Source organism: Triticum urartu, chromosome 2 (assembly GCF_003073215.2).
Source record: "Triticum urartu cultivar G1812 chromosome 2, Tu2.1, whole genome shotgun sequence".
Classification (NCBI taxonomy): Eukaryota; Viridiplantae; Streptophyta; class Magnoliopsida; order Poales; family Poaceae; genus Triticum; species Triticum urartu.
The window spans coordinates 400,867,460-400,890,161 of NC_053023.1; positions in this window are offsets into that span (position 1 = coordinate 400,867,460).

Below are 22,702 nucleotides of genomic sequence, written 5' to 3' on the forward strand. Positions count from 1 at the left end.
GAGAGATATGAAGTCTCAATAAGTTCTACAGCTGCAAGATGGAGAAGAATAGTTCTGTCAGTGAACATATACTCAGAATGTCTGGGTACCACAACCACTTGACTCAACTGGGAATTAATCTTCCTGATGATAGTATCATTGACATAGTTCTTCAATCACTACCACCAAGCTACAAGAGCTTCATGATGAACTATAATATGCAAGGGATGAATAAGACGATTCCTGAGCTCTTAGCAATGCTAAAGGCTGCGGAGGTAGAAATCAAGAAGGAGCATCAAGTGTTGATGGTCAACAAGACCACCAGTTTCAAGAAAAAGGGTAAAGGGAAGAAGGGGAACTTCAAGAAGAACAGCAAGCCCGTTGCTTCTCAAGTTAAGAAACCCAAGTCTGGACCTAAGCCTGAGACTGAGTGCTTCTACTGCAAAGGAACTGGTCACTGGAAGTGGAACTACCCCAAGTATTTGGCAGAGAAGAAGGATGGCAAAGTGGAAGGTATATTTGATATACATGTTATTGATGTGTACCTTACTAATGCTCGCAGTAGTGCCTGGGTATTTGATACTGGTTTAGTTGCTAACATTTGCAACTCGAAACAGGGGCTACGAATTAAGCAAAGATTGGCTAAGGACGAGGTGACGATGCATGTGGGAAATGGTTCCAAAGTCGATGTGATCGTCGTCGGCACGCTACCTCTACCTTCGGGATTAGTTTTAGACCTAAATAATTGTTATTTGGTGCCAGCGTTGAGCATGAACATTATATCTAGATCTTGTTTGATGCGAGAAGGTTGTTCATTTAAATCAGAGAATAATGGTTGTTCTATTTATATGAGTAATATCTTTTATGGTCATGCACCTTGATGAGTGGTCTATTTTTACTAAATCTTGATAGTAGTGATACACATGTTCATAGTATTGAAGCCAAAAGATGCAGAGTTGATAATGATAGTGCAACTTATTTGTGGCACTGCTGTTTAGGTCATATTGGTGTACAACGCATGAAGAAACTCCATTCTGGTGGACTTCTGGAATCACTTGATTATGAATCACTTGGTAGTTGCAAACCATGCCTCATGGGCAAGATGACTAAAACTCCGTTCTCCGGAACAATGGAGCGAGCAACAGAGTTATTTGAAATCATACATACTGATGTATGTGGTCCAATGAACATTGAAGCTCACGGCAGATATTGTTATTTCCTCAGCTTCACAGATGATTTGAGCAGATATGGGTATATCTACTTAATGAAACATAAGTCTGAAACATTTGAAAAGTTCAAAGAATTTCAGAGTGAAGTGGAAAATCATCGTAACAAGAAAATCAAGTTTCTGCGATCTGATCATGGAGGTGAATATTTGAGTTATGAGTTTGGACTTCATTTGAAACAATGTGGAATAGTTTCGCAACTCACGCCACCTAGAACACCACAACGTAATGGTGTGTCCGAACGTCGTAACCGCACTTTATTAGATATGGTGCGATCTATCATGTCTCTCACTGATTTACCGCTATCGTTTTGGGGTTATGCTTTAGAGACGGCTGCATTCATGTTAAATAGGGCACCATCTAAATCCGTTGAGACAACACCTTATGAACCGTGGTTTGGCAAGAAACCCAAGTTGTCGTTTCTTAAAGTTTGAGGCTGCGATGCTTATGTGAAAAAGCTTCAACCTGATAAGCTCAAACCCAAATCGGAGAAATGTGTCTTCATAGGATACCCAAAGGAGACTATTGGGTACACCTTCTATCACAGATCCGAAGGCAAGATATTTGTTGCTAAGAATGGATCTTTTCTAGAGAAGGAGTTTCTCTCGAAAGAAGTGAGTGGGAGGAAATTAGAACTTGACGAGGTAATTGTACCTTCTCCCTTATTGGAAAGTAGTTCATCACTGAAATCGGTTCCAGTGATTCCTACACCAGTAAGTGAGGAAGCTAATGATGATGATCATGAAACTTCTGATCAAGTTACTACCGAACCTCGTAGGTCAACCAGAGTAAGATCCGCACCAGAGTGGTACGGTAATCCTGTTCTGGAAGTCATGTTACTTGACCATGACGAACCTACAAACTACGAGGAAGCGATGATGAGCCCAGATTCCGCAAAATGGCTTGAGGCCATGAAATCTGAGATGGGATCCATGTATGAGAACAAAGTATGGACTTTGGTTGACTTGCTCGATGATCGGCAGACCATAGAGAATAATGGATCTTCAAGAAGAAGACTGACACTGACGGTAATATTACTATTTACAAAGCTCGACTTGTTGCAAAAGGTTTTCGACAAGTTCAAGGAGTTGAGTATGATGAGACCTTCTCACCCGTAGCGATGCTTAAGTCCATCCGAATCATGTTAGAAATTGCCGCATTTTATGATTATGAAATTTGGCAAATGGATGTCAAAACTGCATTCCTTAATGGATATTTTAAAGAAGAGTTGTATATGAGGCAACCCGAAGCTTTTGTCGATCCAAAAGGTGCTAACAAAGTGTGCAAGCTCCAGCGATCCATTTATGGACTGGTGCAAGCCTCTCGGAGTTGGAATATACGCTTTGATAGTGTGAACAAAGCATATGGTTTTATACAGACTTTTGGAGAAGCCTGTATTTACAAAAAAGTGAGTGGGAGCTCTGTAGCATTTCTGATATTATATGTGGATGATATATTGTTGATCGGAAATGATACTGAATTTCTGAATAGCATAAAAGGATACTTGAATAAGAATTTTTCAATGAAAGACCTCAGTGAAGCTACTTATATATTGGGCATCAAAATCTATAGAGATAGATCAAGACGCTTAATTGGACTTTCACAAAGAACATACCTTGATAAAGTTTTGAAGAAGTTCAAAATGGATCAGGCAAAGAAAGGGTTCTTGCCGGTGTTACAAGGTGTGAAGTTGAGTCAGACTCAATGCCCGACCACTGCGGAAGATAGAGAGAAAAATGAAAGGTGTTCCCTATGCTTCAGCCATAGGCTCTATCATATATGCAATGATGTGTACCAGACCTGATGTGTGCCTTGCTATCAGTTTAGCAGGGTGGTACCAAAGTAATCTAGGAGTGGATCACTTGACAACGGTCAAGAATATCCTGAAATACCTGCAAAGGACTAAGGATATGTTTCTCGTATATGGAGGTGACAAAGAGCTCGTCGTAAACAGTTACGTCGATGCAAGCTTTGACACTGATCCGGATGACTCTAAGTCACAAACCGGATACGTGTTTTTATTAAATGGTGGAGCCGTCAGTTGGTGCAGTTCCAAGCAGAGCGTCGTGGCGGGATCTACGTGTGAAGCGGAATACATAGCTACTTCGGAAGCAGCAAATGAAGGAGTCTGGATGAAGGAGTTCATATCCGATCTAGGTGTCATACCTAGTGCATCGGGTCCAATGAAAATCTTTTGTGACAATACTGGTGCAATAGCCTTGGCAAAGGAATCCAGATTTCACTAGAGAACCAAGCACATCAAGAGACACTTCAATTCCATCCGCGATCAAGTCAAGGAGGGAGACATAGAGATTTGCAAGATACATACGGATCTGAATATTGCAGACCCATTGACTAAGCCTCTCTCACGAGCAAAACATGATCAGCACCAAGACTCCATGGGTGTTAGAATCATTACAATGTAATCTAGATTATTGACTCTAGTGCAAGTGGGATACTGAAGGAAATATTCCCCAGAGGCAATAATAAAGTTGTTATTTATATTTCCTTATATCATGATAAATGTTTATTATTCATGCTAGAATTGTAATAACCGGAAACTTAGTACATGTGTGAATACATAGACAAACATAGTGTCACTAGTTTGCCTCTACTTGACTAGCTCATTGAATCAATGATGGTTATGTTTCCTAACCATAGACATGAGTTGTCATTTGATTAACGGGATCACATCATTAGAGAATGATGTGATTGACTTGACCCATCCGTTAGCTTAGCACGATGATCGTTTAGTTTGTTGCTATTGCTTTCTCCATAACTTATACATGTTCCTATGACTATGAGATCATGCAACTCCCGAATACCGGAGGAACACTTTGTGTGCTACCAAACATCACAACGTAACTGGGTGATTACAAAGGTGCTCTACAGGTGTCTCCAATGGTATTTGTTGAGTTGGCATAGATCGAGATTAGGATTTTTCACTCCGATTGTCGGAGAGGTATCTCTGGGCCCTCTCAGTAATGCACATCAATATAAGCCTTACAAGCAATGTAGCTAATGAGTTAGTTACGGGATGTAGCATTACAGAACGAGTAAAGAGACTTGCCGGTAACGAGATTGAACTAGGTATTGAGATACCGACGATCGAATCTCGGGCAAGTAACATACCGATGACAAAGGGAACAACATATGTTGTTATGCGGTTTGACCGATAAAGATCTTCGTAGAATATTTAGGAGCCAATATGAGAATCCAGGTTCCGCTATTGGTTATTGACTGGAGACGTGTCTCGGTCATGTCTACATAGTTCTCGAACCCGTAGGGCCCGCACGCTTAACGTTCGGTGACGATCGGTATTATGAGTTTATGTGTTTTGATGTACCGAAGATAGCTCGGAGTCCCGGATGTGATCACTTACATGACGAGGAGTCTTGAAATGGTCGAGACATAAAGATTGATATATTGGATGACTATATTCGGACACCGTATGAGTTCCGGGGGTCACCGAATATTTATCAGAGTGCCGGGGGGGTTATCGGAACCCCCCGGGGAACTAATGGGCCAACATGGGCCTTGTTGGAGAGAGAGGAGACGGCCTATAGCTGGCCGCGCGCCCCCCCTTGGGAGTCCGAATTATACAAGGAGGGGGGGTGCCCCCTCTTTCCTCCCTCTCTCCTCTCCTTCCTTTCCCCTTTCCCCTTCCTAGTTGGATTAGGAAAAGGGGAGTCCTACTCCTACTAGGAGGAGGACCCGCCTCTCCTTGGCGTGCCTCTAGGCCGGCTGGCCTCCCCCTTGCTCCTTTATATACGGGGGCTGGGGGGCAGCCTAGAACACACAAGTTGATTGTTTCCAGCCGTGTGCGGTGCCCCCCTCCACCATAATCCACCTCAGTCATATCATAGTTGTGCTTAGGCGAAGCCCTGTTCCGGTAGCATCATCATCACCGTCATCACGCCGTCGTGCTGATGAAGCTCTCCCTCGAAGCTCTACTGGATCGTGAGTTTGTGGGACATCACCGAGCTGAACGTGTGCAGATCGCGGAGGTGCCATACCTTCGGTGCTAGGATCGGTCGATCATGATGACGTACGACTACATCAACCGCGTTGTCATAACTCTTCCGCTTATGGTCTATGAGGGTACGTAGACAACACTCTTCCCCCTCGTTGCTATGCATCACCATGATCTTGCGTGTGCATAGGAATTTTTTGTGAAATTACTGCGTTCCCCAACATGGTTGTCCTTGAATATTTCCTTGGGGTGCCTTGGGCATCCCCAAGCTTAGGATCTTGCCACTCCTTATTCCGTAGTCCATCAAAACTTCACCCAAAACTTGAAAACTTCACATCACAAAACTCAACAAAAACTCGTAAGTTCCGTTAGTATAATAAAATAAATCACCACTTTAGGTACTGTTGTGAACTCATTCTAAATTTATATTGGTGTTATATCTATTGTATTCCAACTTATCCATGGTTCATACCCACTGATACTACCCATAGATTCATCAAAACAAGCAAACAACACAATGAAAACATAATTTGTCAAAAACAGAACAGTCTGTAGCAATCTGGAAATTTCGTATACTTATGTAACTCCAAAAATTCGGAAAAGTAAGGAAAACCTGGAAAATTTATATTGATCTTGTGTAAAAAATTCAGATCAAAAGCACGTTACTGGGAATTTTGAAAATTCTAGAGATAGGCACAAAACTTTATGTCTATTAGCAAAATCAAATCAACTATCACCATGGACCATCCCATAGGTCTTACTTGGCTCAAACACTAATTAAAACACTAAAACACAATTATTACGTAAGTAATATTGTGTATTTATTGAATAACAGAAGCAAAAAGAAAAAACACGAAATAAAATTGGGTTGCCTCCAACAAGCGCTATCGTTTAACGCCCCTAGCTAGGTGTAATGCATAGATCTAGGTATTGTCATCTTCGGTATTATTTTCCATAGATGTGTTTTTGTCCGGAGGTTTATCAAATACAACATGAAACTGATGAGGGCATCCCAGTACCTCCTGCTGTACCCCTGAAGGAGGAGGTGAAGCCCAACTTTAGGACTCCACCAAAGTTAGAGGCGTCCCAAGGGGTTGACTGAACCATGGTAATTGGGTTGGTTGCATTTTTAGGCATGTATTTTTTTCAGGTCATGTTGTGGGCCAATTAGGATTTTAATTTGTGTTTTCCGGTTTGGGACTGTCCAACCGACTTGGTTTCTGGTCTCCCATATAAAGGACCCAACGACTAAGGTTTAGGGGAGTTTTAGAAATTGAGTTGTTACTGGGATGAAGCATCCCTATGCAAATGGCGCTATCGTTTATTCAAATTGAATAAAGATTTCGTGAGGGTTCTTGAGTGCATCAAGAATTATCAGGCTTAGGTTTGAGGCGTGTTGATCATCAACACATTGCTTGCTAAAATTTCGTTCCTCTTCTTCAGGTTGCGTTTGTCGCGTGATTGGAAGATCTGCTCTCTTGTTCAATTCACCGTGAAAGAACGAGCAAAATTCTATGGATCATCACGTTGATCCTTATCATGTGGTATCGGATTTCTGGGTTTATCACGGCGAGTTTCTAACGGTGATTGGTCTGCTGGTTTGTTGAAGCTACGAATATTGATCCACTGGTTTGTTCATTGGTTTCGGATTGGAGGAAGCAGACCTTAGCGGGCGCCATCTAGGGTTCTTCTCCGTCTAGTTCCTCTGAGGGTTGGCGCTGATTGGGGTGGCTAGTTGGCAGCTTCCTGTAGTCGAGCCGGCCTAGGGTTCGATCAGCTGGGAATTAGTTTTGGTTGGTTTTTCAGCTGAAGTCTTTGTATCAGGATTAGGCGAGGATGTACAACTATTTGGATGGCTACGGGCGCTATTATGAGCCATCCATAACGTCACACGGTTTCCTCACCTTTGAGCATAAAGGGTACGATTTTCTTGCGGCGAATTCATGGCGACCTATATGGCAGACTGATATGAGTGATTTGCCTGCCGCGAGTCCACCGTGACGAGGTTTTATGCCACGACAACGGGTTTGTTTTGAGGCCAATTCTGATCATGCTGAGGAAAGAGTTCTCCACGACCTATTCAGCTCGATGAGGAAAAGCGAGCTGAGAGGAAAGTTTCTGAGGACACAATGTTTGTTCCGGAGGTTGTTGTTAACAGGCAGCGACAAGCATGACTCCTTCACAAGAGAAGAAAGCTGATGTTGACACGAATGTGGTGGATGAAGTTGTACCACTGAGTGGGCTGAATGTGCAACTCAAGTGGGTACATGGTGATACGTGCATGGCAGTTGATAGAGGCCAACGTTGGAATTTGTTTCAAGCGCAGTGCATGATCAAGGGCAAAGCGTGTAAGTTGATTATCGATGGTGGTAGCTGTACCAATGGCATAAGCAAGGCAATGGTGGCATCTTTGGGGTTGTCCACTTGGCGTATTCCTGAACCTAAGCATCTAGAGTGGTTGAATAGTTGTGGTATGCTAAAGGTTACACACAAGGTGCATGTGCCATTTACAGTTGGTGAGTATGATGATGAGGTGGAGTGCGATGTGTTGCCATTGGAGGTGTGTGCATTGCTACTTGGGCATCCGTGGCAGTATGATCAAAATGCTACCCATGCTGGGAGAGCAAATACATATACATTTTTGCATGATGGCAAACAACGGACATTGAAGCCAATGACAAATGATCAGATTAAGTCTGATGTGGTGTTGGTGGTGAGCAAGGATAAAGTGCGTAAGGGCAAGCCACAACAGAGGGTAGTTCAACTTTGGAAAGAGGAGCATGATGCGAGGAGTGTTAGTACTGATATTGTTTCAGTTGTGCCTATAGATGACAAGCCAGTTGTGCTTGTTGGTGACAAGCCAGCTGATGTCAGGCCTCTTAGTGGTGAGATCACGAATGTTGTAGTTAGTCCTACACTTCCATTTTGTGTTGATAAAAGCGTTCCGGCCAATGATAGTTGTGTTGCTCGTGTATCGGTGCATATGGAGGCGCGGGTAGTAGACCGCATGTTTGTTGGACCGGCTATGCGGAGATTTGTTAGAGCAGTTGTGTGTATGCACACAAGGAAAGATGGACGTGTTCGTCAACTGTGTGGCCCAAGCATTGCTCCTGTTTTGCAGAGTTTTACAAAGAAGGTCCATGTTCAGCGACGACAAGCTTCATCAAAAGTGGATAAGAAGGTCGTGATACCTAAGTCGAAGCTTATGTGGTGACGAAAGGAGCCGCGCCCTGCTGTGACAAGTCCAGTTAGCAGTGAGGGAGGAGGTGGTGTGGCAGGCTGGCAAGACTTGCAGATGGTGATGAAGCGTGGTGATGTTGCGAATTGGACGCCACCCATTAGAGAAGATCCTCTAGCATTGAGGATAACGCTTTTTCAATGTTGGGAAGATGATGAGGGCATCCCAGTACCTCCTGCTGTACCCATGAAGGAGGAGGTGAAGCCCAACTTTAGGACTCCACCAAAATTAGAGGCGTGCCATGGGGGTGACTAAACCATGGTAATTGGGTCGGTTGCATTTTTAGTTGTGTATTTTTTTCAGGTCATGTGGTGGGCCAATCAGGATTTTTATTTGTGTTTTCCAGTTTGGTCTGTCCAACCGACTTGGTTTCTAGTCTCCCATATAAAGGACCCAACGACTAAGGTTTAGGGGAGTTCTAGGAATTGAGTTGTTACTAGGATGAAGCATCCATGTGCAAATGGCGCCACCATTTATTCGTATTGAATAAACATTGCATGAGGGTTCTTGAGTGCATCAAGAATTATCAGGCTTAAGTTTGAGGCATGTTGATCATTGACACGTTGCTTGCTGGAATTTTGTTCCTCTTCTTCAAGTTGCGTTCATCGCGTGATTGGAAGATCTGCTATCTTGTTCAATTCGCCGTGAAAGATCGGGCAAAATTCTACGGATCATCACATTGTTCCTTATCAGAAACACATCATCCATAGAAAATTTAGCATTATCAAGTTGTCCCCCTGTATACCCCCTTCAGTTACCGGCCACAATCCAAGAATACCATTGATTAACATTATTGAACACTTGTTGAATCATATCTAAAACGGGGACTTGCTTTTTACGATTCTCATAATAAATGTGATCATTACCAAGCAATGTCTGAACATATAATCACTGTTGTAAAGGATCTCATTTATTATCGGTTTTTCACGGTTCATACCATAGAAATCAAAGATTTCTCTAGCCTCCCACACTATGTGATCAAATTCATTCATAAGAACAAGGGTGGCTATCCTTTTAGCTCTAGGATCTTTTATGGCAGGTAGCTCATAAAACCATCTTTGCAAGGTAGGATTAGTACGGATAAATATATTCTCAAGTTTCAGAACTAGTGCTGAAATAGCCTCTGCATAAGTTTTAGTTCTTTTAAATATAGAAGCATCATCACAAGTGAAAGTTCCAACACAATTAAAAAACTCTTGGATGCCTTGTTTGCCGATGACATTCCCTTGTACCATGACGAAAGTTTCAGCGTCCAGATTGTCAGAACGTCCAATTTTAGGAGTTCTCCCATCATCTATTTCTGCCATACCAAAATCACTCACGATGACAAGTTCAAAGCAATCAATCTAGCACACAAGCAAAGAAAAAGCAAACGAAAAGATGAACGGAAAAAGGGCGAATAAAAAGGCAAATATTTTTGTGTTTTTCTTGAAAAAAATTAGAAGTGGGGGAGAGGAAAACGAGAGGAAAATGGCGAATAATGTAATGCAAGAAATAAGTGTTTATGATAGGTACTTGGTAGGCTTGATGTATAACCTCCCCGGCAACAGCTCAAGAAATTCTTCCTGCTACTTCTTGAGCTTGTGTTGGTTTTTCCCTCGAAGAGGAAAGGGTGTTGCAGCAAAGCAGAGATAAGTATTTCGCTCAGTTAAGAACCAACGTATCAATCCAGTAGGAGGTACACACAAGTCTCCAATAGATGTACCTACACAAACAAACAAATACTTGCACCCAACATGATAAAGGGGTTGTCAATCCCTTCATCGTTACTTGCAAGGATGAGATCTGATGGAGATAGGTATAAAAAATAAATACAAGTGCAAAATAAAAGTAAATAAATTGCAGCAAGGTATTTTTGGGTTTTATAGATCTAAAAATGCAACGATAAAAATAGACCCGGGGCCATAGGTTTCACTAGAAGCTTTTCTCTTGAAGAAAGCATACAGTGGGTAAACAAATTATTGTTGAGAAATTGATTGAAAAGCGCATAGTTGTGACAATATCTAAGGCAATGATCATGAATATAGGCATCACGACAGTGACAAGTAGACTGACTCATGCCTGCATCCACTACTATTACTCCACACATCGATCGCTATCCAACATGCATCTAGAGTATTAAGTTCATAAAGAACAAAGTAACGCCTTAAGCAAGATGACATGATGTAGAGGGATATATAGATCCAATCAATATGGTAAAACCCCCATCTTTTTATCCTTAATGGCAACAGTATAATACATGCCTCGCTACCCCTTCTGTCACTGGTTGAGGACACCGCAAGATTGAACCCATCACAAAGCACCTCTCCCGTTGCAAGAAAAATCAATCTAGTTGGCCAAACCAAATCAATAGATCAAAGAGAAATAAAAAGATATCTTAATCATGCATAAAAGAGTTTAGAGAAGACTCAAATAATATTCATATATAATCTGATCATAAATCCACAATTCACCGGATCTCGACAAATGCACCACAAAGGAAGATTACATCAAATAGATCTCCAAGAACATCGAGGAGAACAATGTATTGAAGATCAAAGAGAGAGAAGAAGTCATCTAGCTACTAGCTATATATGGACCCTTAGATCTGTGGTAAACTACTCACATATCATTGGAAAGGCAGCAAGGTTGGTGTAGAGGCCCTCCGTGATCGAATCCCCCTTCGGCAGAGTGCCGGAAAAGGCGCCAAGATGGGATCTCACGAGAACAGAAGCTTGCGACGGCGAAAAAGTATTTTTGGTGTGTCCTCTGGTATACGAGGAATATTTGGGTATTTATGGAGCTGAGATTAGGGTTAGGGGAGTCCCGAGGGGCCCATAAGCTTGAGGGGCAGTCCTGTGAGCTTGTGGCCCACTCATGGCTCCTCCGGCCTCCTCCCAAAGCTTCGGGGTTGTATTCTGGTCCAAGAAAAATCCTCAAAAAGTTCATTCCGTTTGGACTCCGTTTGGTATTGATTTTTTGTAGAAGACTAAAACAAGGAAAAAACAGCAACTGGCACTGGGCACTAGGTTAATAGTTTAGTCCCAAAAATGATGTAAAATAGCATATTAATGCATATAAAACATCCAAGGTGGATAATATAATAGCATGGAACAACAGAAAATTATAGATATGTTGGAGAAATATTATTGGACCACAATGCATCTTGTGGTTGAGAATGTCACCGAGCATCAGGTGGTCTGTGCCTTCAAGGCAGGTGTCAGATATAGGGAGCTCATCCTAAAGTTTGGCCGGTCAGAGCCCTTGACCATGAGCAGAATGATGGAAATTGCCACTTGGTATGCGAATGGCAAAGAGGAAGACCATCTCCATAATGGAAAAGGAAAGACCAGCGAGCTCAGTCCTGGTAACAATAACCCTAGTTGGAAGCAGAAATGCAAGGCCGAAGGCTCGAGTCAAGGCCGAAGCCGCAACTTTAGTCAGATAAGCCAATAACAAAGGGAAAGAAAAGGAAAATTGGATCGTCAAAAGGAAGAAAGATTAGTCGGGTCAGGATGTCCTTGATTTGCCGCGCCATATTCACACCAAGAAAGATGAAGAGGGTAACTTGATATTGCCCAAGCACACCACTCGACAGTGCAGGCTATTGATACAGCAGTTCTGTGACGGTCAGCCGAGTGATAGGAGTCCGAACGATGATGATGATGAAGACAAGAATGAGACATACCCCACCGTCAACGCGAATTTGGTGATCTTTGCTAATGTCGAGAGCAAAAGCCGATTGAAAGTCATTAATTCGGAAGTGAATATGGACATGCCAGCAACGACGAAGTTCCTCAACTGGTCGAAGACCCCCATCACTTTTGACTAGTCGGACCACCCAACTTACATAGCCACCCTTGGGCAGAAGGCACTGGTGGTTGATGCTGTTGTGAGGGGCACTCGGTTGCACAATGTCCTCATGGATGGTGGGAGCGGAATGAACATACTCTACGCTGAGACCCTAATGGGAATCGGCATCCTGATGTCCAGACTCAGCGAGAGCAGCATGCAGTTCCACGGGGTGATTCTTGGCAAGAAAGCAAAGTCACTCGGGCAAATCGCCCTGGATGTGCTCTTTGGGGATGAAGAGAACTTCTGAAAGGAAAGGCTAACCGAGGGAGTCTTGGATTAGGGGGTCCTCGGGCGTCCGGGCTATGTGACATGGGCCAGACTGGTGGGCCGTGAAGATACAAGATAGAAGGCTTCCCCCCGTGTCCGGATGGGACTCTCCTTGGCGTGGAAGGCAAGCTTGGCGTTCGGATATGAAGATTCCTTTCTTTGTAAACCGACTCTGTACAAACCCTATCCCCCTCTGGTGTCTATATAAACCGGAGGGCTTTAGTCCGTAGGGGCAGTCATAATCGTACATGCCAGACATCTAGGGTTTAGCCATTACAATCTCGTGGTAGATCAACTCTTGTAACCCCTATACTCATCAAAGTCAATCAAGTAGGATGTAGGGTTTTACCTCCATCAAGAGGGCCCGAACCTGGGTAAACATCGTGTCCCCTGCCTCCTATTACCTTCGATCCTTAGACGCACAGTTCGGGACCCCTTACCTGAGATCTGCCAGTTTTGACACCGACATTGGTGCTTTCATTGAGAGTTCCTTTGTGTTGTCGACAAAGGATTCGATGGCTCATTCGATCATCAACAATGATGCTATTTTGGGGGAGATTTTTCCCCATGCCAAATTTTCGTGTTTGGCGGCTTCGTCCTGCGAGCCAACTCGATTGGTCACCTCGAGCAGATCGACAGCTACGCCCCTGGTCATCAGATCAGTTTCGGGAACCTAAACTATATTGTCGATATCCGAGGAGATTTGATCCTTGAAGTGTTCGTGACCCCGATTACTGCTCTGGCCTCAGATCCAGAGCAGGCCATCAGGTCCGAAGATGGGAGTCTAGAGCCCGCCGGACTCTCTGCACTTATGGAGCTTGCAACCGGAGAAGCACCAAACATTCCACCGGACTCAAAGTCCAAACTCTCGAGGTCTGTGCCAAGTGGGCGCCACCAGGAGGCTCCAACCCCGTACAGCCCCACGGACTCCCGCTTCTCTGTCCAACCCTCGCCTTTAAACGAGGCTCTGGATTTAATGGGATCACTCGCCATTGCAGAAGGATCGCTTCCGAATTATGCCCAGCCCAGACTAGGGGCTGAGAGCGGGGAATTTTACGTCCCACCCACCACCCACTTCATAGCCACTGTCGAGGATCTAACCGACATGCTGGACTACGCCTCTGAAGACATCGACGGTATGGACAACGACGCCGAAGACGAATAAGGCCAAAACCCTCCATTTACCGGACGATGGATGACCACCTCCACATACGACGTGTACATGATGGACACACCCAAAGAGGATGGCGACGACGACAAGGAGAATCTGGTTGAGGACAAGCCTACCGAAGCACCTCCAAAACATCGATGTCAGCGGCGCCGCTCAAAATCGCGTCGCCAAAAAGACAGCAATACCGACACCGAAGAGAATAACACTCCGGAGAATGCCGAAGACCCTGAAGCCCCTATAGAGCCAACATACGAACATGATGATTGGGAGTATGGGCAAGTAAACCCCGATGATCCTGTCAAGAACAAGGACTCGGAGGACAATAACTACCTACCGAACTCCGAACAGGATACGAGCCTCGACAACGAAGATTTTATCATGCCGCAGGAACCCCTCGAACAAGAGTGCTTTAAGCACCGGCAAATCGCCATTGCAAGAAGCCTGAAAAAGAAGCAGAAACAGCTTCAGGCTGATCAGGATTTTCTCAATGACAGATGGACTAACGTCCCGGCAACCGAGGAATACGGCCTCGTACGCCCAACAAAGAGCAACCCGAAACGTAAGCTGTTACCTCAATTCGACGATGAGGCCCTGGAGCCCATACCACTAACGCGTGGCGCTACTGATAGACCTGACCGACCACCACGTGGCCGGGACAGAGCGGCAACACAAGCCGAACACCAGCCCGTACCATGCTACCTCTTGAGCACTTGCGTTGGTTTTCCCTTAAAGAGGAAAGGGTGATGCAACACAGTAGCGTAAGTATTTACCTCAGTTTTTGAGAACCACGGTATCAATCTAGTAGGAGGCCACCCACGAGTCCCTCGCACCTACACAAACAAATAAATCCTCGCAACCAACGCGATAAGGGGTTGTCAATCCCTACACGGTCACTTACGAGAGTGAGATCTGATAGATATGATAAGATAATATTTTTGGTATTTTATGATAAATAGAAATAAAAGATGCAAAGTAAAATAAATGGCAAAGGAAATAACTAAATATTGGAAGATTAATACGATGGAAAATAGACCCAGGGGCCATAGGTTTCACTAGTGGATTCTCTCAAGAGCATAAGTATTCACGGTGGGTAAAAACATTAATGTTGAGCAATTGATAGAATTGAGCATAGTTATAAGAATATCTAGGTATGATCATGTATATAGGCATCACGCCCGAGACAAGTAGATCGACTCCGGCCTGCATCTACTACTATTACTCCACACATCGACCGCTATCCAGCATACATCTAGAGTATTAAGTTCAAGAGAACAGAGTAACGCTTTAAGCAAGATGACATGATGTAGAGGGATAAACTCATGCAATATGATATAAACCCCATCTTGTTATCCTCGATGGCAACAATACAATAGGTGCCTTGCTGCCCCTACTGTCACTAGGAAAAGACACCGCAAGATTGAACCCAAAGCTAAGCACTTCTCCCATTGCAAGAAAGATCAATCTAGCAGGCCAAACCAAATTGATAATTCGAAGAGACTTGCAAAGACAACCAATCATACATAAAAGAATTCAGAGAAGATTCAAATATTGTTCATAGATAAACTTGATCATAAACCCACAATTCATCGGTCTCAACAAACACACCGCAAAATAAGATTACATCGAAAATAGATCTCACAAGAGGGGGAGAACTTTGTATTGAGATCCAAAAAGAGAGAAGAAGCCATCTAGCTAATAACTATGGACCCGTAGGTCTGAAGTAAACTACTCACACTTCATCGGAGGGGCTATGGTGTTGATGCAGAAGCCCTCCGTGATCGATGCCCCCTCCGGCAGAGCTCCGGAAAAGGCCCCAAGATGGGATCTCGTGGATACAGAAAGTTACGACAGTGGAATTAGGGTTTTGGCTCCGTATCTGGTAGTTTGGGGGTACGTAGGTATATATAAGAGGAAGGAGTACGTCGGTGGAGCAATAGGGGGCCCACAAGGGTGGAGGGCGTGCCTGGGGGGGTAGGCACGGCCCCCTACCTCGTGCCTTCCTCGTTGATTGCTTGACGTAGGGTCCAAGTCCTCTGGATCATGTTCATTCCAAAAATCACGTTCCCAAAGGTTTCATTCCATTTGGACTCCGTTTGATATTTTTTTTCTGCAAAACCCTAAAATAGGCAAAAAACAGCAATTCTGGGCTGGGCCCCCGGTTAATAGGTTAGTCCCAAAAATAATATAAAAGTGTATAATAAAGCCCAATAATGCCCAAAACAGAATATATATAGCATGAACAATAAAAAATTATAGATACGTTGGAGATGTATCAAGCATCCCCAAGCTTAATTCCTGCTCGTCCTCGAGTAGGTAAACGATAAAAACAGAATTTTTGATGTGGAATGCTACTTGGCATAATTTCAATGTAATTCTCTTAATTGTGGTATGAATATTCAGATCCGAAAGATTCAAGACAAAAGTTCAATATTGACATAGAAATAATAATACTTCAAGCATACTAACTAAGCAATTATGTCTCTTCAAAATAACATGGCCAAATAAAGCTATCCCTACAGATTCATATAGTTTTGCTATGCTCCATCTTCACCACACAGAGTACTTAAATCATGCACAACCCTGATGACAAGCCAAGCAATTGTTTCATACTTTTGGTGTTCTCAAACTTTTTCAATCTTCACACAATACATGAGCGTGAGCCATGGACATAGCACTATAGGTGGAATAGAATAGTGGTTGTGGAGGAGACAAAAAGGGAGAAGATAGTCTCACATCAACTAGGCGTATTAACGGGCTATGGAGATGCCCATTGATAGATATCAATGTGAGTGAGTAGGGATTGCCATGCAACGGATGCACTAGAGCTATAAGTATATGAAAGCTCAACAAAAAGAACTAAGTGGGTGTGCATCCAACTTGCTTGCTCACGAAGACCTAGGGCATTTTAAGGAAGCCCATCATTGGAATATACAAGCCAAGTTCTATAATGAAAAATTCCCACTAGTATATGAAAGTGATAACATAGGAGACTCTCTATGAAGATCATGGTGCTACTTGAAGCACAAGTGTGGCAAAGGATAGTAGCATTGTCCCTTCTCTCTTTTTCTCTCTCATATATATATATATATATATATATTTGGGCCTTTTCCCTTTTTCTACGGCCTCTTTTTTTCATCCGGAGTCTCATCCCGACTTGTGGGGGAATCATAGTCTCCATCATCCTTTACTCACTTGGGACAATGCTCTAAAAATGATGATCACCACACTTTTATTTGCTTACAACTCAACAATTACAACTCAATACTTAGAACAAAATATGACTCTATGTTAATGCCTCCAGCGGTGTACCGGGATATGCAATGAATCAAGAGTGACATGTATGAAAGAATTATGAACGGTGGCTTTGCCACAAATGATCATGCAAAGAAATATGACAATGATGGAGCGTGTCATAGTAAACGGAATGGTGGAAAGTTGCATGGCAATATATCTCGGAATGGCTATGGAAATGCCATGATAGGTAGGTATGGTGGCTGTTTTGAGGAAGGTATATGGTGGGTGTAGGATACCGACAAAAGGTGCGCGGTATTAGAGAGGCTAGCAATGGTGGAAGGAAGAGAATTGCGTATGATCCATGGACTCAACCTTAGTCATAAAGAACTCATGTACTTATTGCAAAAATCTACAAGTTATCAAAGCAAAGTATTACGCGCATGCTCCTAGCGGGATAGATTGGTAGGAAAAGACCATTTCTCGTCCCCGACCGCCACTCATAAGGAAGACAATCAATAAATAAATCATTCACTGACTTCATCAAATAATGGTTCACCATACGTGCATGCTATGGGAATCACAAACTTTAACACAAGTATTTCTCAAATTCACAACTACTCAACTAGCATGACTCTAATATCACCATCTCCATATCTCAAAACAATTATCAAGTATCAAACTTCTCATAGTATTCAACACACTCATAAGAATTTTTTTATTAATCTTGAATGCCTAACATAATTAAAGCAAATTACCATGCTGTTTTGTACGACTCTCAAAATAATCTAAGTGAAGCATGAGAGAACAATAGTTTCTATAAAACAAATCCACCAACGTGCTCTAAAAGATATAAGTGAAGTACTAGAGCAAAAACTATATAACTCAAAAGATATAAGTGAAGCACATAGAGTATTCTAGTAATTTCCGAATCATGTGTGTCTCTCTCAAAAGGTGTGTACAGAAAGGATGATTTTGGTAAATTAACAAATAAAGACTCAAATCATACAAGACGCTCCAAGCAAAACACATATCATGTGGTAAATAAAAATATAGCTCCAAGTAAAGTTATCGATGGAAGTAGACGAAAGAGGGGATGCCTTCTAGGGCATGCCCAAGCTTTGGATTTTAGGTGTCCTTATATTATCTTGGGGTGCCATGGGAATCCAAAAGCTTAGGCTCTTTCCACTCCTTGTTCCATAATCCATCAAATCTTTCACCCAAATCTTGAAAACTTCACAACACAAAACATAAAGTAGAAAATCTCGTGAGCTCCGTTAGCGAAAGAAAACAAATCACCACTTCAAGTTACTGTAATGAACTCATTATTTATTTATATTGGTGTTAAACCTACTGTATTACAACTTCTCTATGGTTTATAAACTATTTTACTAGCCATAGATTCATCATAATAAGCAAACAACACACGAAAAACAGAATGTGTGAAAAACAGAACAGTCTGTAGTAATCTGTAGCTAACGCAAGATCTGGAACCCCAAAAATTCTAAAATAAATTGCTGGACGTAAGTAATTTATCTATTAATAATCTGAAAAAATAATTAACTAAATATCACTTTCCAAATAAAAATGGCAGCAATTCTCGTGAGCGCTAAAGTTTCTGTTTTTTACAGCAAGATTAAAAAGACTTTCCCCAAGTCTTCCCAACGGTTCTACTTGGCACAAACACTAATTAAACACAAAAAACACAACCAAAAAAGAGGCTAGATAAATGATTTACTACTAAACAGGAGCAAGATTCAAGGAATAAAAATAAAATTGGGTTGCCTCCCAACAAGCGCTATCATTTAACGCCCCTAGCTAGGCATAATATTTCAATGATGCTGGCATGAAAGACAAGAATTGAAGCACAAAGAGAGCATCATAGAACACGTGACAAACACATCTATGTCTAACATACTTCCTATGCATAGGCATCTTATAGGCAAACAAATTATCAAGGAAAGCAAACAATAGCATATGCAAGAAAGCAGAAAGAAACAATAGCAATCTCAACAAAATGAGAGGTAATCTAGTAACATGAAAATTTCTACAACCATATTTTCCTCTCTCATAATAATTAAATGTAGGATCATAAGAAAATTCAACAATATAGATATCACAAAACATATTCTTAACAAGATCCACATGTATGCAAAGTTGACACTCTTCCAAAATAGTGGGATTAACATTAACTAAAGTCATGACCTCTCCAAACCCACTTTTATCAAAAACTTCATAAGATTGAACATTCTCCAAATATGTGGGATCTAAACTTGAAACTCTTCCAAGCCCACTTTCAATAATATTGCAAACACTATTATCAATCTCATATTCATCATGGGGCTTAAATAAATTTTCAAGATCAAAAGAAGAATCACCCCAATCATGATCATTGCAAGAAATAGTAGTCATAGCAAAACTAGCATCCCCAAGCTTAGGGTTTTGCATATCATTAGCACAATCGGCATTAAGAGAATTTATAATAACATCATTGCAATCATGCTTTTCATCGAAGGAACTATTAAGTATGGGTGCAATAGCAACGATCTCATGTTTAACATAAGGAACTATAGCAAATTCATCTTCATAAATATTGGCATCATGGCCACAAGAATATCAAGCATCATGTTCATCAAGGGATATTTCAATCAAATCATCGGAATCATAATTATCTGTAGATTCATGCATATCATTATTTTCTTCCGAAGCAACGGTCATTCTTTCAATAAATTCTTTGACATAGACATTATGAGCATAGTTTTCATAGCAATATTTAAGTATGTAAATTTTTTCAGATTTGTAGAGAGTAATATCATATTTTTCAATCAAAGAAGCAACTTCATAAGCACCCTTAAAAGCAACAAATTCTTCAATTCATTCGATATCGTAGTAACTATAAACACCCTTTGCATAAGAAGATAAGATTTCAATATCATTAAACTCACATAGGTAGGGGAGGTGTTTTTAGGGTTCTTAGAGCAACAAGTAAAATCACAAATTACACAAAGATTCCAAGCATAACACAACAATCTGTTTATTTGATTCCACAAGAGTCTCCCTTTTTCAGACAAACAGTGACGCACAAAATGAGCATGCTCATCTAAAGATTTCCCATCAACTAGGCTAGTTGGGGTATCGGCACAAGCGCATAAGGATCGAAGATGATCTAAGTAGAACACTTTAAGTGGATCCATATTAATAGATTTTTAGCAAGCAAAGATGCAAGCAAATAGAAGGCACATGGAAACACAAACAAGGATACATATGGGAAGAAGGCAAACAAAAGAAGAGGCAAATAAGGAAAGAGAAGGAGGATGGAGAGAGAGAGGGCGAATAAAACGGCAAGGGTGAAGTGGGGGAGAGGAAAACGAGAGGCAAATGGCAAATAATGTAATGCGGGAGATAAGGGTTTGTGATGGGTACTTGGTATGTCTTGACTTGCAACGGCGCCACAAGTGACTCATTGTTGGGAGTCAAATCTTGAGTTGTCTTGCGCGAACCTCCCCGGCAACGGCACCAGAAATCCATATTGCTACCTCTTGAGCACTTGCGTTGGTTTTCCCTTGAAGTGGAAAGGGTGATGCAGCAAAGTAGCGTAAGTATTTCCCTCAGTTTTTGAGAACCAAGGTATCAATCTAGTAGGAGGCCACGCACGAGTCCCTCACACCTACACAAACAAATAAATCCTCGCAACCAACGCGATAAGGGGTTGTCAATCCCTACGCGGTCACTTACGAGAGTGAGATCTGATAGATATGATAAGATAATATTTTTGGTATTTTTATGATAAAGAGAAATAAAAGATGCAAAGTAAAATAAATTGCAAAGGAAATAACTAAGTATTGGAAGATTAATATGATGGAAAATAGACCCCGGGGCCATAGGTTTCACTACCGGCTTCTCTCAAGAGCATAAGTATTCATGGTGGGTAAACAAATTATTGTTGAGCAATTGTCAGAATTGAGCATAGTTATGAGAATATCTAGGTATGATCATGTATATAGGCATCATGTCCGAGACAAGTAGACCGACTCCTGCGTGCATCTACTACTATTACTCCACACATCGACCGCTATCCAGCATGCATCTAGAGTATTAAGTTCAAGAGAACAGAGTAACGCTTTAAGCAAGATGACATGATGTAGAGGGATAAACTCATGCAATATGATATAAACCCCATCTTGTTATCCTCGATGGCAACAATACAATACGTGCCTTGCTGCCCCTACTGTCACTGGGAAAGGACACCGCAAGATTGAACCCAAAGCTAAGCACTTCTCCCATTGCAAGAAAGATCAATCTAGTAGGCCAAACCAAACTGATAATTCGAAGAGACTTGCAAAGATAAGCAATCATACATAAAAGAATTCAGAGAAGATTCAAATATTGTTCATAGATAAACTTGATCATAAACCCACAATTCATCGGTCTCAACAAACACACCGCAAAATAAGATTACATCGAATAGATCTCCACAAGAGAGGGGGAGAACTTTGTATTGAGATCCAAAAAGAGAGAAGAAGCCATCTAGCTAATAACTATGGACCCGTAGGTCTGAAGTAAACTACTCACACTTCATCGGAGGGGCTATGGTGTTGATGTAGAAGCCCTCCATGATCGATGCCCCCTCCGGCGGAGCTCCGGAAAAGGCCCCAAGATGGGATCTCATGGATACAGAAAGTTACGGCGGTGGAATTAGGGTTTTGGCTCCGTATCTGGTAGTTTGGGGGTACGTAGGTATATATTGGAGGAAGGAGTACGTCGGTGGAGCAACAGGGGGCCCACGAGGGTGGAGGGCACGCCTGGGGGGGGGGAAGGTGCGCCCCCTACCTCGTGCCTTCCTCGTTGATTTCTTGACGCAGGGTCCAAGTCCTCTGGATCATGTTCGTTCCGAAAATCACGTTCCCGAAGGTTTCATTCCGTTTGGACTCAGTTTGATATTCTTTTTCTGTGAAACCCTAAAATAGGCAAAAAACAGCAATTCTGGGCTGGGCCTCCGGTTAATAGATTAGTCCCAAAAATAATATAAGTGTATAATAAAGCCCAATAATGCCCAAAACAGAATATAATATAGCATGGAACAATAAAAAATTATAGATACGTTGGAGACGTATCGTACCACCTCGCCATAAAGGCAGGGGAACAGCGGCTCCGGGATACACCTACGACCTACAATAGGACCTGGACAATAGAGCCGGTCAGACTAGATCAATCTACGGATCACGGGGCCGTGCTCCAGCACGGGAATATGGTCATCAGGCCTGGCGCGACAAGCACAATCTCACCCAGGCCAAAAACCGCATTCGGACTTCATCTGAACTACGTCGCGACACGGCCCGATATAGAGGCACCGCACACCCCCTATGCTTCACCGATGAGGTAATGGAACACCAGTTCCCATAAGGGTTTAAACCCGTGAACATCGAATCATATGACGGTACAGCAGACCCCGCAGTATGGATTGAAGATTTTTTTCCACATTCACATGGCCCGCGGTGACGATCTACATGCCATCAAATACCTCCCCCTAAAGCTTAAGGGACCATCTCGACACTGGCCAAATAGCCTCCCAGAGAATTCTATTGGCAGCTGGGAAGATTTGGAAGATGCCTTTAGAGATAACTTCCAAGGTACCTATGTACGCCCCCCGGACGCCGATGACCTTAGTCACATAGTGCAGCAACCCGGAGAGTCAGCCCGAAAACTCTGGACAAGGTTCTTAATTAAAAAAAACCAAATCGTTGACTGTACGTATGCCGAAGCCCTAGCGGCCTTTAAACACA